Source organism: Oreochromis aureus, linkage group 14 (assembly GCF_013358895.1).
Source record: "Oreochromis aureus strain Israel breed Guangdong linkage group 14, ZZ_aureus, whole genome shotgun sequence".
Lineage (NCBI taxonomy): Eukaryota > Metazoa > Chordata > Actinopteri > Cichliformes > Cichlidae > Oreochromis > Oreochromis aureus.
The window spans coordinates 11,702,500-11,717,938 of record NC_052955.1 but is presented as its reverse complement, the minus strand read 5'-3'; the positions used below and the strand labels follow the sequence as shown (position 1 = coordinate 11,717,938).

The 15,439-nt window shown below is 41.9% G+C and overlaps 1 pseudogene; it reads left to right on the top strand.

The window, feature by feature from the left end:
* The first annotated feature begins 419 nt into the window (after positions 1 to 419).
* On the top strand, positions 420 to 7,907 carry LOC120432819 (annotated as a pseudogene).
* Positions 7,908 to 15,439: the final 7,532 nt, after the last annotated feature.

Sequence of the window (15,439 nt, the reverse complement as noted above, 5' to 3'; positions counted from 1 at the left end):
CACGATGTTACAGCCTCACTCAAGTCAGCAGAGAGAGTCGCTATAACCTGTGACAGCTGGACATCCAGAGCGACAGATAACTACCTGACTATCACCTCGCATCATATCGACCAGGAGTGGAGACTCATGTCTTATGTCTTACAGACAAGAACCACTGAAGCAAGCCACACAGCAGTTAATTTATCTGAAATTATGTTCAAAGCAATCGAAGAATGGGAGCTTACAAACAAAAATCCAGTCATCGTAACTGACAATGCTGCAAATATGGTGCCAGCTGTGGAAATAACGGGCTGGTTGCACATTGGTTGTTTTGCCCATACACTCAATTTAGCTTCACAAGCAGGACTGAAAGTTCCAGCTGTTGCTCAGCTGCTTGGCCGAGTGAGACGCATAGCATCCTTTTTCATTGCAGCACTGTTGCAAGTCGCAAGCTTAAAGAGAAGCAAAAGATACTGAATCTACCTGCCCATAAGCTGGTGACTGATGGGGTGACCAGATGGAACAGCACGTTGGAGATGCTGGAACGCTTCCTAGAGCAACAACCAGCAATCTCTGCAGCTCTGCTCTCACCTGAAGTGAGGAGAAGTGACAGTAATCTCTGTAGTCTTACAGAGGCTGACATAACTGATGGAGAAGATATAGTGAAAGCTTTGAAGCCGCTGAAAGCAGCCACACTGGTTATGTCTGAAGAAAAGTCCCCGACCCTTTCCATCATTGCACCTCTGCATGCACAGCTGCTGGAGAAGATGATCAGTGTCTCTCACGACTCCTCACTGATTAAAGACCTCAAGACTGCTGTATACGACAACTTGAAGTCAAGGTATGTTTATGAATTGTGTGTATATGCCATGAATGAGTGTAACTGTATGGATGCATGTATTACATGAAAATTCTTACTATAGTGAAAAAATATATATATTATGAAAATGTTAGTTAAGCCCTCTTGTCTAGTAATAGGCCTTTTGATTTTATATCTCTCTATCTATAGATGTTTATATATAAATTATGGAAACAAAGTCGTATATTAATGTTTCTGATCTTGCATGAGTGTATATGTAACCATGCACATGTATATCCAACATAATAAACTGAGTTAAATGTGCAAAATCTCTTTTCAAGATATGTGGCCCTAAAGGACAAGCTGTACATTGCATCAGCATTAGATCCTCGCTTTAAGGCCCTGCCATTCTTGTCCAAAGAGACCTGTGACAACACATTCTCTCAGTTGGTGTTGGAAGCAGCAGCCATTTCGTTGCCCTGTACCTGTGACATGTGCAATGACAATAAAGTTGAATTCTATTCTATTCTATTCTATTGTGAGTTACAGAATAAAAAACAAAAAATTATTGTTTTTTGCACTACTTGAGTTAGAATATAAATAGTAATTTCTTTATTAAATAAGTTTTCATTTTTCTACAGCGAGAGTCTGATGGTGAAACATCTGAGGAAACTGTCCCTGACATCTCTCTTGGTGGTGCTGATGAAGTGGATTATGCCCCTCCAATTAAGAGGTCAAAGGACTCTGCATTAATTTTTCTCCTTGGGCCAGCCTACTCAACAAAGACCACAGCACCACAGAAAACACCAACTCAGAAGGCAAAGGAAGAAGTGAATGGATACAAGGACGTTGAGCCTGTTGCACTTTCTGAGGATCCTTTGATCTGGTGGAGGGACCATGAAAGGGAGTATCCTCTTTTGGCTCTACAAACAAAGCAGTATCTTTCCATACCTGGGACCAGTGTTCCTTCTGAACGAGTGTTTTCAACTGCTGGTGACATTGTTACCGCACAAAGGAGCTGCCTGACTCCACAACATGTAGACCAGCTTCTCTTCTTGCAGAAAAACCTTACAGTCTCAAAGAAGTGAGGGGGTAGTTATAAATAAGGCTAAATTGCATGAGTTTCACAGATGTTTTGCAATACTGTTCAGTATGTTTTCATTTTTTGAAGTATTTTAAAAGGCAGTTTTTCATTTTCTGATCGGTCAGTTTCTGTCAGTTCACTTGTACACGCTGTGTTATCCTGTGTGTCTCCAAACCACAATAGTGGATTTCAGAAAAAGCTGTGTGAGACACTAACAGCAAAACTATTTCTCTGAGGTTTTACTGATGTTTACAAAAGATATGTTCTATTTGCACTGGATCCCTGATCCACTTGAAATGTATGTATGAAAATAAATATATACTAATGTTAATTAAAAATTACATTATTGTAACTGCTTTAGTATCTGTTCTTAATTTTGAATTTTATATAATTGATTCACAAGGCTTAGAGGGTTCTTTTGACAGTACATATACAAGGTGAATTATCATAATTTTATATATATTATGGTTCATATTAGAGATGGCACGATACCACTTTTTTATGTCCGATACCGATACCGATATCATAAATTTGGATATCTGCCGATACCGATATGAATCCGATATTGTGTGTTTTTAATCAATAAAACTGTTTTTTAATATCTTGCTGCATTTTGTATAAGTTCATACTCAAGTTTAAATAAACAACAACACTAAAGCTATTCTGTTATACCTGTATGTAAAAAAATACACTGCACCCAAAATATTTCATAGTTCAGCAACACTGATCAATCTAATAAACTTAAACCTACTCCATCCTCCCTATTCTGGTATTTTAAAGAGTACTTAGCAGAAATATTAAGCAACCTAACTAACAGGGTTGCAAACTCCCAGCAAAAAAAAAAAAAAAGGGAACCACCCACCCTCCACCTCATGATGCTTAATCGATGTAATCAACTTTAATTTGATGCAGGGTGAAAAAAAATGCACAGAAACAAATTATTTTTCAAGAATAATTAAATAGATTCAACATCTTTCTTCAACAGAATTGCAGAATTCACAGACGGTACCCTTCCCAAAGGAAAAAGTACTATAGCTTACTAGGGTATATAGACTTAAGAGTTACTATATACAGTATAGTAATGGACTTCTATACATTTTACATCAGATTAAAACTTTGGGTGTAAGATTCAGATAATTATTTATTAAAAGCTACATATTTTAAATGAGAATAAGAAAGAAAAGTATGTCTTTGTGCCCCCTTTTCTCTGTTAATGCCCTATCGGCCCCCCTGGCTAAACTTTGCTAGATCCGCCCCTGCACAGTTACCAGCCGTCAGCTACGTAGAAAAGGATCCTGGTGTAGAAAGTAATATTAAATAAAAATTCTAACAGCAGCTTATCAAGCTTAAACGTGCTGCTGTTGTTCCGCTGGTTTCCTCTTTCTGGTGTAAAGTGGACCAAAAACAAAGAAGAGAGACGGACTCGCGACAGAAAAGCCGATCAGCTGATCGTTAAGCAGTTTCATGATTGAAGTAGCCGCAGCAGAGGGAGAGAGAGAGGCAGTCGCTCCATATATCGGTTGTTAAGCTTAACATGGGAACGCTTTACAAACATTCAGAGATGAACTTACACACTTGCTTTACTTCTCTCTGGGATAACTTCCTCAGAGATGAAATGCTGGTTTGGTAGCGAGGCTACAAATACACACAGCCGCTCTATCACATGACGCATACTGCTGCAACGTGCTACGGTTATGAGCCGAGTTACGCTGTGTTGCAAGTTTTGTGAGGTGCTTTTTTGATATTTAATGGATCGGATTACATTTTTTATTTTTCACCGATATCCGATCCAGTAATTTAGGTCAGTATCGGACCGATACCGATACGTAATATCGGATCGGTCCATCTCTAGTTCATATACTAATATTTCGGACTGATTCAAAATCGAATCGAATTGAATCGAATCGAATCGAATTGAATCGAATCGTGGATCGAATCGATTCGGGACCTTGTGAATCGGAATTGAATCGATTCTAGAAATCAGTGACGATACCCAGCCCTACTGTTAATGCCCTACATGGACCCCTGGCAACACTTTGCTAGACCCGCCCCTGCACAGTTACCAGCTGTCAGCTACATAGAAAAGAATCCTGGTGTTATTTGTCTCTCAGAAACAGTTCATCACTTCCCTTCAACTCATTCATGTCACCTAAAAGGTAAACCTGTTTCTCCATCACCTGTTCAGCTCTGATGGTTCAGTAAGGACATCTCCTGGTTTCATCTTCATGTTTCCCTCTCACCAGATAACCAAACCGATATCATGACCAGCAGCTTTTCCAGCTGTGGCGCCAGCAAACATCAGCTGATACTAGAAATTAATATTAAATAAATTCTAACAACAGCTGATCGAGCTTAAACGTGCTGCTGTTGTTTAGCGCGACATCCGCTGGTTTCCTCTTTCTGGCGCAAAGTGGGCGATAAACAAACAAGAGAGAAAAGCCGATCAGCTGATCATTGATCAGTTTCATGATTGAAGTAGAAACAGGAGAGGGAGGGGAGAGAATGAGAGAAGAAGAGGCAGCTGTGCAGCTCCAGCTTTGTGTCTTTTTCAGTGTAGCTGAAGTACTGGACAAACTGCGTTCCCTTTCACCTCAATAGAGATTGACAGACCACGTGACTTTCGCGCAATGCATGCCGGGCACCGGTGGCAAAACATTGAAATTGCCGCATTAAATGCAAGCATTTGCAGCACCGCAAAACGTTTATTCTCCGGTTCCAATACCTTCTTGGTTTTTCTTTCCTCACCAAAAAAGCTATGTACAAAACGAAGGAGAACAATGCTGGTCCGTACAAAGACAGACTCGACGAAAAGGCAAAGAAAAGGTACTTGGAAAAAGTCAAAGGAGTGAAAGGGTCAGACCCTTACGAGCACACAGAGTGGACAAAAGAGGTCAGCGTGCTGCCCAACTTTCACCACGCAGCTCAGATTTATAATTATACGGTTCTTGGAGTGAGTGCATACACTCATGAAGTTTTTAGTAACTTCAGGTCACTGCAACAAGCCCAGGTACAGTTTACCATCGGATGGGTACAGGACCTTGAAATGCACCGTGTAGAACACAAGACCATCGTACGAACAAAGGTAAGTTTACCAGTCTCACAAATCGCCTTCATAAATACACATTCGTTAACCGTTTATTAATAGGAGCTTTGAGCTCACGGTAATTAATTTGTAGTGAAAAGAATTTCTGGTACGCATTACAGAAATGTAGCAGTGACAATAATATTGTATGCTGTAATCGCACTGGACAATTAGTGATACAAAAATCTATATCCTGTGAATAAAAGTATATGTTTTCAGCGCCATATAAGACGTATTAACTACTACAAAACACTTACCTTGGTGGAAATGCTTGGAGCAGACTAACGTGAGCTGGAGTGTATTCGAACGTTATATTCGGTCTTCTCATAGCGGCAATCCAGGCCATCCCTCGCCTCTTCGTGACTTCAGAGACATGGCTTGGACAATTTCTCTTCCACGCCAGAATCCGATAAAAACCAATCGCATTTCCGTCGGCTTCACGCGCTGCTGTCGTTCGCCCGGCTTGTGCAGTTAATAATACAACAGCTTCTTGCCATTTTTTGTGTCTTTTATCGCTGTGTAACTGATTTCAATTGAAAGCCTGTGCCCGCTAGTACCTCTTGCCACGAGTTCCCAGAATCCTTTGCGGTTTTACCCCTGAATGACGTCACATTTTCAATCTCTATACGAAACGCGTAATATTTTCACTGAAAACGAGACGATTCTGTTTTTTACGGGATGGTTGGCAACTCTAATAATTAACCGTATGAACAAAATAAAGTTCAACATCAGTAACATAGCACCCACACAGCTGTATAGAAACTCCGTCATGCTAGCTAGCACGCAGTACGAAAATGTCAGCATACCGAAAATAAACTCCACCTAAACTTGGTTTATATCTGACTCCGATAGACTGCAGGTCATAACTTCTTACCTGAAGTTCAGTTCACCTGACACTCGGACCTGCAGCCGCTTCGGGTTTCTCCTCTTGCCTCCCTTTTCCTTCATCCACCTGCTGGCTTCCACCACTTGCTAATGTTACTGAATCTGTGGAAGCTCCGTTATAGCCACCACACGAAGTAACGAATAACGAGCCTATCTAAATCCCAGTAACGAGTAACGCGTTCCTGGTTTTGGCATAATAACTAGTTACCGTGCTCGTTACCACAATAATAACGTAGTTACTGTAACGTGTTACTTAATAACGCGTTAGTCCCAACACTGGTCACAACCAGCCCATTGTACCACCCCCTTCAACTGTCCTGTCCTGCCTCCGGTCTTCCTCATCTCAGCACTATAAATAAAACCACTCAAGTTTAAATCTAGCTTTCTAATCTTGCCTACAATGAAAATATATAAAATCATGAGTACATAAGCAACATATGACACAAGCATCCCTTCCCACAATGACAAACTTAACAAATGCCATTTCTGTCACACAAAATATTTAAAGATGTACTTCTTAACCATACCTTTTCGCCTCAAGGGGGGTGCTAATGACAAAATATACTTCCACGGGCTCCGTTACAACACTCTCCTCCAAACTCCCCGATAACTGCACAGACAACAATTTTACAGGAAGTCGTACCTTTAAAATAATATCTTCAAATCTCAAACAGGAAGCAGATAGTAGATAAAGGCGATAAGCGCCAAAATAAGATGCAAGCAAATAAATCTAAAATAATGGGATTTAGTCTCACTTGTTGCACTAATTACAGAATTGATTACCTTCACAGCAAACAACAACTTTTCAGTTTTTTCAGATCTGTTATGTTGACTTTACTGCAAAGTCTCCTGAGTATACCATCAATTACCCTATTTAGAGGCATCGATACTGAGGAGAATGGGTACTATAGGGATGATGAAAACACAGTAGAAGGAAGTTTCATGTGCAATTGTTATTCTTAGTTGCTGTAAGCTTCAAATTAACGATGCACAGTCATTTCTCAGAAAACTGCAGGGAACGCAGCAGAAGACAGTGAGTTTCTCCACTGGATTTGATTTTGAGTTTTGATTTTTATTAAAAGGAAAATCTTACATTTATCAACAAAACTTTAATTAACTCTTAGAAGTACTACAAACACATGTTTCTTCTCTATGGCAGGTAACAATTCAGTGAATTATGTTTTTTTTCCACGACCAGTCAGCTACCGGGTCATTATTGTAGAGATCCTGGTAATAATTTTTCTTTGCATCAACATGTTGCTCATCGTGATCTTTGTTAAAAAGGAATGCTTTCACACATCTGCACGTTACATCTTATTTTTTGTAACACTGCTGTCAGACAGTGTTTTGTTATTGGTGTCAGATATTTTGTTCATATTGACCCATTTTGAAATTGCAATGCCAGTGTGGTTGTGTATAACTATCTCTGTTGTTGTACTTCTTTACTTCATTGTCACACCAGTTACTCTGACAGCAATGACTCTGGAGCGCTATGTGGCCATTTGTATGCCCCTGCGTCATGGACAGCTCTGCTCCACACGCAGCACTATGTACTGTATCCTGATCATTCATGGTGTCAGCTCTGGTCCTTCCATAATTATTCTGTCCATGTTTTTTGCCTCCGGCTCACTTAAGTTCTACAAGCAATCCATGGTATGTAGTGGAGACACATTTTCTCTTTACAGATGGCAGGATCATGTTCGATCAGCTGTGTATCAATTTTATTTCTTGATTATGGGCATCACTATTGCATACTCATATGTTCAAATAATGAAAGTGGCCAAAGCTGCATCAGGAGAGAAAAAGAAGTTGACACATAAGGGACGCAAAACAGTGATCCTTCATGCTTTCCAGTTGTTGCTCTGTCTCATTCAACTGTGGTGCCCATTCATAGAAATTGCAGTGCTTCAGATTGATTTCAGTTTAATTCTAAATGTCCGATATTTTAACTACATTATGTTTAGTATTGCTCCAAGGTGCCTAAGTCCTCTGATCTATGGCCTCAGGGATGATAATTTTTTTCTTGTATTGAAAAATCTTATGCCTACTTCATCCTGTTCAAAATAAACATAACTTGAATCACAACAGAAATATAAATGCTGCCATTCATATTTCATCAAACCATCCATCCATCCATCCATCCTCATCCGCTTTATCCGAAGTCGGGTCGCGGGGGCAGCAGCCTAAGCAGAGAAGCCCAGACCTCCCTCTCCCCAGCCACCTCCTCCAGCTCATCCGGGGGAACACCAAGGCGTTCCCAGGCCAGCCGAGAGATATAATCTCTCCAGCGCGTCCTGGGTCTGCCCCTGGGCCTCCTCGTGGGACATGCCCGAACACCTCACCCAGGAGGCGCCCAGGGGCATCCTTGTCAGATGCCCGAACCACCTCAACTGGCTCCTTTCGATGTGGAGGAGCAGCGGCTCTACTCTGAGCCCCTCCCGGATGGCCGAACTTCTCACCCTATCTCTAAGGGAGAGGCCAGCCACCCTTCGGAGGAAGCTCATTTCTGCCGCTTGTATCCGCGATCTCGTTCTTTCGGTCACTACCCACAGCTCGTGGCCATAGGTGAGGGTCGGGACGTAGATCGACTCGGTAAATTGAGAGCTTGCTTTTACACTCAGCTCCCTCTTCACCACGACGGACCGGGCGCAGCGCGTCGCATCACTGCAGCCGCAGCACCAATCCGTCTGTCGATCTCCGGCTCCCTTCTCCCATCACTCGCGAACAAGACCCCGAGATACTTGAACTCCTCCACTTGGGGCAGGAACTCATCCCCGACCCGGAGTGGGCACTCCACCCTTTTCCGGCTGAGAACCATGGCCTCAGATTTGGAGGTGCTGATCCTCATTCCTGCTGCTTCACACTCGGCTGCGAACTGCTCCAGTGTAGCTGGAGGCCCCACCCGATGAAGCCATCAGAACCACATCATCCGCAAAAAGCAGAGATGAGATTCTGAGGCCACCGAAGTGGAAGCCCTCCGCCACTTGGCTGCGCCTAGAAATCCTGTCCATAAAAATTATGAACAGAATCGGTGATAAAGGGCAGCCTGGCGGAGCCCATCACCCACCGGAAACAAGTCCGACTTATTGCCGGCAATGCGAACCAAACTCTTACAACGGTTGTATAGGGATCGAATGGCCCGTAGCAGTGGGCCAGACACCCCATACTCCCGCAACACCTCCCACAGGACACCCCGAGGGACACGGTCGAATGCCTTCTCCAAGTCCACAAAACACATGTAGACTGGTTGGGCAAACTCCCATGCACCCTCAAGTATCCTCGAGAGGATAAAGAGCTGGTCCAGTGTTCCGCGACCAGGGCGAAAACCGCATTGTTCCTCCTGTATCCGAGGTTCGACTAACGGACGAACTCTCCTTTCCAGCACCCTGGCATAGACTTTCCCAGGAGGCTGAGGAGTGTGATCCCCTGTAGTTGGAACACACCCTCCGGTCTCCCCTCTTAAAGATGGGGACCACCACCCGGTCTGCCAGTCCAGGGTACTGCCCTGATCTCCACGCAACATTGTAGAGGCGTGTCAACCAGGACAGCCCCTACAACGTCCAGAGCCTTCAGGAACTCGGGCGGACCTCATCAACACCAGGGGCTCTGCCACCGAGGAGTTGTTTAACTGCCTCAGTGACCTCGACCCCAGAAACTGGCGGGTCATTCCCTCATCCCCAGACTCTGCTTCCTCCTCGGAAGACGTGTCAGTGGGATTAAGGAGGTCCTCAGTATTCCTTCCACCGCCTGACAATTTTCTCAGTCGACGTCAGCAGCGCACCGCCAGCACTATACACAGTGCAGGTAGAGCACCGCTTTCCCCTCCTGAGACGCCTGACGGTTTGCCAGAATCTCTTCGAGGCAGTCCGAAAGTCTTTTTCCATGGCCTCTCGAACTCCTCCCACACCCGAGTTTTTGCTTCAGCCACTGCCCGAGCCGCATTCCGCTTGGCCTGTCGATACCTGTCAGCTGCCTCTGGAGTCCCACAGGCTAGCCAAGCCCGATAGGACTCCTTCTTCAGCCTGGTGGCTCCCTTCACCTCTGGTGTCCACCATTTGGTTCGGGATTACCACCACGGCAGGCACCAACCACCTTGCGGCCGCAGCTCAATGCAGCAGTTGGGCAATGGAGACGCTGAACATGGTCCATTCGGACTCAATGTCCCCGTCTCCCTCGGAATGTTGTTGAAGCTCTGCCGGAGGTGTGCGTTGAAGATCTCGCGGACTGGGGCCTCTGCTAGACGTTCCCAGCACACCCTCACCCTCACTTTATAATAATAATAAATAATGATTATTTTTATAAGCTTCAGCCCCCCACCCCCATAACCCTGAAAAGGATAAGCAGAAGAGAATGGATGTATTAATGTATGGATGATTAAATTATTAGTACTTTTACAGTTTTTTTCTGTATATGTTCTGTGAGGCTGCATGTTTTTTTATTTAAAAAAAAAACTGTGCTTCTTTGTTTTTAGTTACACGTCACTCTTCAGTGAATAAGTCAAATTTTATGTATATAGCACCTTTGTAGATAAAAGACCACAAAGTGCTTCACACAGGGAAAACAAAGTATAAATCAAAAACAGACAAAAGTAAACGAAATGCAATTCTAAAAGGATGTGTTTTTAGTTGTTTTTTAAAAGAGAGTACAGTGGAACCCCAGCTTACAAAGACCCCATTTAATGAAAAATTCAAGTTGCGAAGGCACTTAATGGCAATGTTTTTGCCCGTGGTACGACAAAATGCCCGTGTAACAAAATCCGTTTTCGAAATGCATTTCGCTGTTCCACGTGATAGACGTATTGTTGTTGCATTGCGCTATTTCGAGTGCTTTTTGTTTGCAATTAGCCTATCGTTCATTCATAATGGAGCTGGCATAAGGCATAAATATGAGCGAGTTTAAAAAATGTTAAAAAATATCATTGCACAGTGTACGTACGTACATTAATTAACGTAAATGTAAGTTGTAGTTTTAATGTTTAGAATTAAATTCCATAATGTTATGTACATGTACACGTATGTATGTATGCATGCATATGTATGCTTTCTTCAGCCTCCACCAAGAACTTCATCTTCAGCCAGCATCACCTCACTCAAAAGGCGATGGAAAAAGGTGCTTCGACTTACGAAAATTTTGACTTATGAAAGACCCTCTGAAACGAATTAATTTTGTAAGTCGGGGTTCCACTGTACTGAGTCCACAGATCTTAAGCTCAGTGGGAGAGAGTTCCACAGTCTGGGAGCCACAGTGGCAAAAGCTCTGTCTCCCTTAGTTCTCAGCCTTGTATGCTGAATAACAAGTAGGCCCTGATCACATGACCTCAGGGGCCTGCAAGGGACATAGGGCTGTAGAAGTTCAGTGATGTAGGCTGGTGTTTGAAGAAGCTCTAAAGGCCAGAACCAGAATCTTAAAATGGACTCTGTATGGGGAGCCAGTGCAGCTGTACTAGCAATGGTGTCACCCGAGAGTACTTAGATGTTTTGGTCAGAAGCCTTGCTGCAGCGTTTTGGAAAATCTGCAAGCGCTCCAGGGAGTTTTTGCTTAGAGATGTAAACAGTGAATTCAGGTGCAGTGAACAGTGAATTGTATGGGTGCAAATTACACAAAACCTTAAAATCAAAAAATACTATTAAAATGAATGTTAAGTGTTTATCATATTTTTACAATAAGGTATTTGTTTATTGTAGTTATCTACGCTATTTGTCCAAGAGAATTGTTTTTTTCCCTAATATGAGATGCTTAACTTTTGCTCAAAATGAATTGAGTTTTCATAATGTTGCAGCTTGACTGGTTTAGCTTGATTTATTGTTATGAATTGGTGCAACATACATACAATTTATCTGAAATTTACAAATGATTTAGTATGTGTAACATTACAGCCCTAAAGAATATAATTGTAACTCAGTATTATCTGATAGAGTAACAAATACAGATGCACAAATGATATATAACAACAAATACAACTTTTATTATTTTATTGCTCTTATGTGAATGGTGAGCAATGATGAAGGTTGGAATAATGTTATTTTGAAAAACATCTTCAGTACTGATCATAATCCATTGATAAGAATCACGACAATGAAAATATTAACGATATTTAACAGTAAATAAATTGTTATTATCATTAATAATGTTAATGATTTCTTTTTGTATTGCATTTTTGTGAACAGTATTTACAACAGTAAATAATTCTTAATTTTTTAAATGACACTTTTCCATATGTAGAACTATGAGATTGACAGCGCTTGTTTTTTTGTTTCCTCTTTTCCCATATCTCTGTTTATTTTAGTCTTGGATAACTGTGCTGTCGTCTGAAACTCATTTTTTTCTACAACTTTCAGAGATCTCCAATTGGACGGACTCAAGGTTGACAACCAATGCAAGGGATAGGACTATGACTAAGACATGTGTCTCTGGCAAGCTGTGCAAGAATCAGCGTGGCCTAAAGGTCTATCAGGCCAGAATGAAATGTTTGGAGTGGGAGAGTGAGATGCAGCACACAGGTCCTGAACCCGGTGAGATGCAGGAGCAGCCCTGCCAGGAGGCACCCCACAGAGCCCAGTCCCTCCACACACCGGAGCCTTCAAATAGAGTCGTTCCACAGCAGTGGATTAGGTGGCCCCCAGCCAGTAGTAGACAGTGCAAGTGGAAGAAGTTTGATGAGGATGTGGCCAACATCATACAAGCCGAAGCAGAAAGAGGTGCTGATAGCAGGCTTCAAGCAATGACCACCATCATAGTCAGCTATGCCTTGGAAAGATTCGGCTTGATTGAGAAGGGTAACACCAAGACCCATTATACCAGGCATCGCAAGGCCATGGGGAGGATGCTGAGTGGGCTTCCTTGATTACCTCACACTTCTCCTTCAAACTTGGCTCCGTCAACTTAAACTAATATTAGACAACTCCTAGGCACTAGACATCTGTTTTAGTTTTTTGTTCTGTGTTTTGCTCTTCAGGACCTAACCTGGAATTCATTAGCTTCACATGGGGCCCAGTATGCTTGAATATAAAAGCTCTTTCCTTTCTGCAGTCAGGCATCCATGTAGTTCCTGCTAAAGACCTGCTGACAAACACATTCTTTTTATGTAATTTAGTTTTGAAATAAGTGCTTCTTTTCCAAGTTACCGCCTCACTTGGTCTCTAATTTTTTTTCGTCCTAGCCTGTGAGCCATGTCGAGACTTGCATCTGCCTTAGTGAGGACAGTACAGCCCTTGATATTCTCCCTGGTGAACTTGACATTTTTAATCATTATATTGTTATGTTTGATGTAGGGTTCTACTTCTTACGTTTTGATTGAGATCCAGGTGTCATCCACATGTCTGAACCTAGCAATGCATGCTGTCCCGCTGAAGGAGCCTAGAGATTAACTTTCCACATCCTTGATGTAAGACTTGGCTACAATGAGGGACACTGAGAAACTCATAACACATCTATGCCTTTGCCTGTAGAAAACTTCCTTATATTTGAAACATGTAGTGCAGTGGCAGCTAGGTAAAAAATTAGGTACCGTCAAATACATTTTATTTGAATTTGCTATCAGTGTAAGTTTGCTGATATTGTTAGTGAAATCACTGGAATTTTTAATGTGATTAAAAGCTGATTAAGATTCCACAAGCAGAGTAAAGAGGTAACTCTTCAGAAGTCCATAGTTGGAGAACTGGAGGACTACCTCCATTGGGACAAATCCAACAAGGGTTGAATACCTGGAATTCTCCATTAGTTGTTTTGGAGGATCAGAGGATCATCAGAACTGCAGAAAAGGTGATCGGCTGTCCACTCCCTTCCCTGGACTTAATTGCCAGCTCAAGATGTCTCTCCAGAGCCAGGGCAATTATAAAGGACCATCTCCATCCTAACCACCACCTCTTCAACATCCTGCCCTCTGGAAAAAGGCTCAGATCCATCAGGTGCAAAACCAACAGACTAAAGAACAGCTTCTTCCCGTGGGCTGTCAGAACTATTAATGGAAACTAAGAGTGTGTAAAGACTTCCCCAACACATCCACCCTGACACTGCTGTTGATCATCTAGAATTAGAATAGAATAGAATTCAACTTTATTGTCATTGCACATGTCACAGGTACAGGGCAACGAAATGCAGTTTGCATCCATCCAGAAAGTGCTTTAGCCGTGATATAGATATATTACAATATATATTAGCAATAATATAGATGTGTAAGTATATTACAGAAATGGGTCTATTATGGTATGTTATAATGTACACGGTGTGAAGTATGTTATGAATATTCTATATCTATAAGTATGTACAGGCTGTAGTGAGTACAAGCTATGTACAGGCTATGAACAGGATATAAATATGAAATAAAAACTATACAGAAATCTGAGATATACAGTTATACAGAAATGTGAACTATGCAAGTTATAAACAGTTGTAGGATTAAAAATTATCGTATGTACAGAATGATATTTACACAGAACTATACAGTAGTGATAAAGTGCTAGTGGTTGTGGGTGTGTGTATGTTCAGTCCATGTGTTTAACGTGGGCCAGATGTCAGGAGGCAGAGTCAGGTGTCAGGAGGCAGAGTGCAATATCTATGTGCAATATCTCAGTCTTTCCATGTTCTGTGCAATATTTTTGGCTCAAGTGCAATTATTTTGGTCCCAGTCTGTTTCAATGTTTCCTACACATACACCATGTATATAGTTCCACTCACACATGTATATATATACACTGCTTTTTATTTTATTTTATTCTATTTATTTATTTATTTATTTATTTTTTCCCACCTTCGATGTATATTGGTTTCTCTTTTTCTTACTTTAGCACCTTTGTGGTCCAGCTACCCAATTTCGCTGTGCAAGAAACTGCACAATGACAATAAAAGTCTCTAAGTCTCTAAGTCTTTTGGCGAAGATGAAGCCTCTTGTATGAGAGGCAAAATCTCTTGAAAACTAAGTAGCCTTTTCTTCAAACACTCAAGTTTTCCGAGATCTGGATGACTGTTAACCTACACACAGGACTCTATGAAGTTTTGTGAGAAACTAAATACATTCAGTAGCTTGTAGAACCCCCTCTAGCAGCAATAACTAGAATGAATCAGTTCTTCGTGTCTCACATCATTGTGAGGGAAACTATGTTTCAGCCTTGCTTCAGTTCATTGAGATTTGTGGGCATGCTTTGGTAAGAAGCATAGTTATGTTTGTGTTGTGATGAGCACATAGTCACCTGTTATGCTGTAAAATGTTTCAATGTGTTTTGGAAAAGAGGGCTATTTTATTTCATACAATATTGCTGATTGCATCAGCTCATTGCACCCCTTGGTACATCCAGCCACACAAGAAAAATCTGTTTCTGACTCCAGCTTGTCCGAGGCAGAGCAGCTCCCATACCAGACTGTTATACAGTTGGTCAGGATGCTCTTGATGGTGCAGTGGTAGAAGTTCACCAGGATGTCTGAGAACAGGTGGTTCTTCCTCAGAGTCCTCAGGAAGAAGAGGCGCTGGTGAGCCTTCTTGACCAGCTAGTTTAAGTCCCATTGTTTTCCCCTGAGTTATTGGTTCTGTTATTAGTTAGCTAGCATAAACTAATGTTGTAGCAACCCCTACCTTACAAACTTAACAAATGCAGTTTCTGTCACACAAAATATT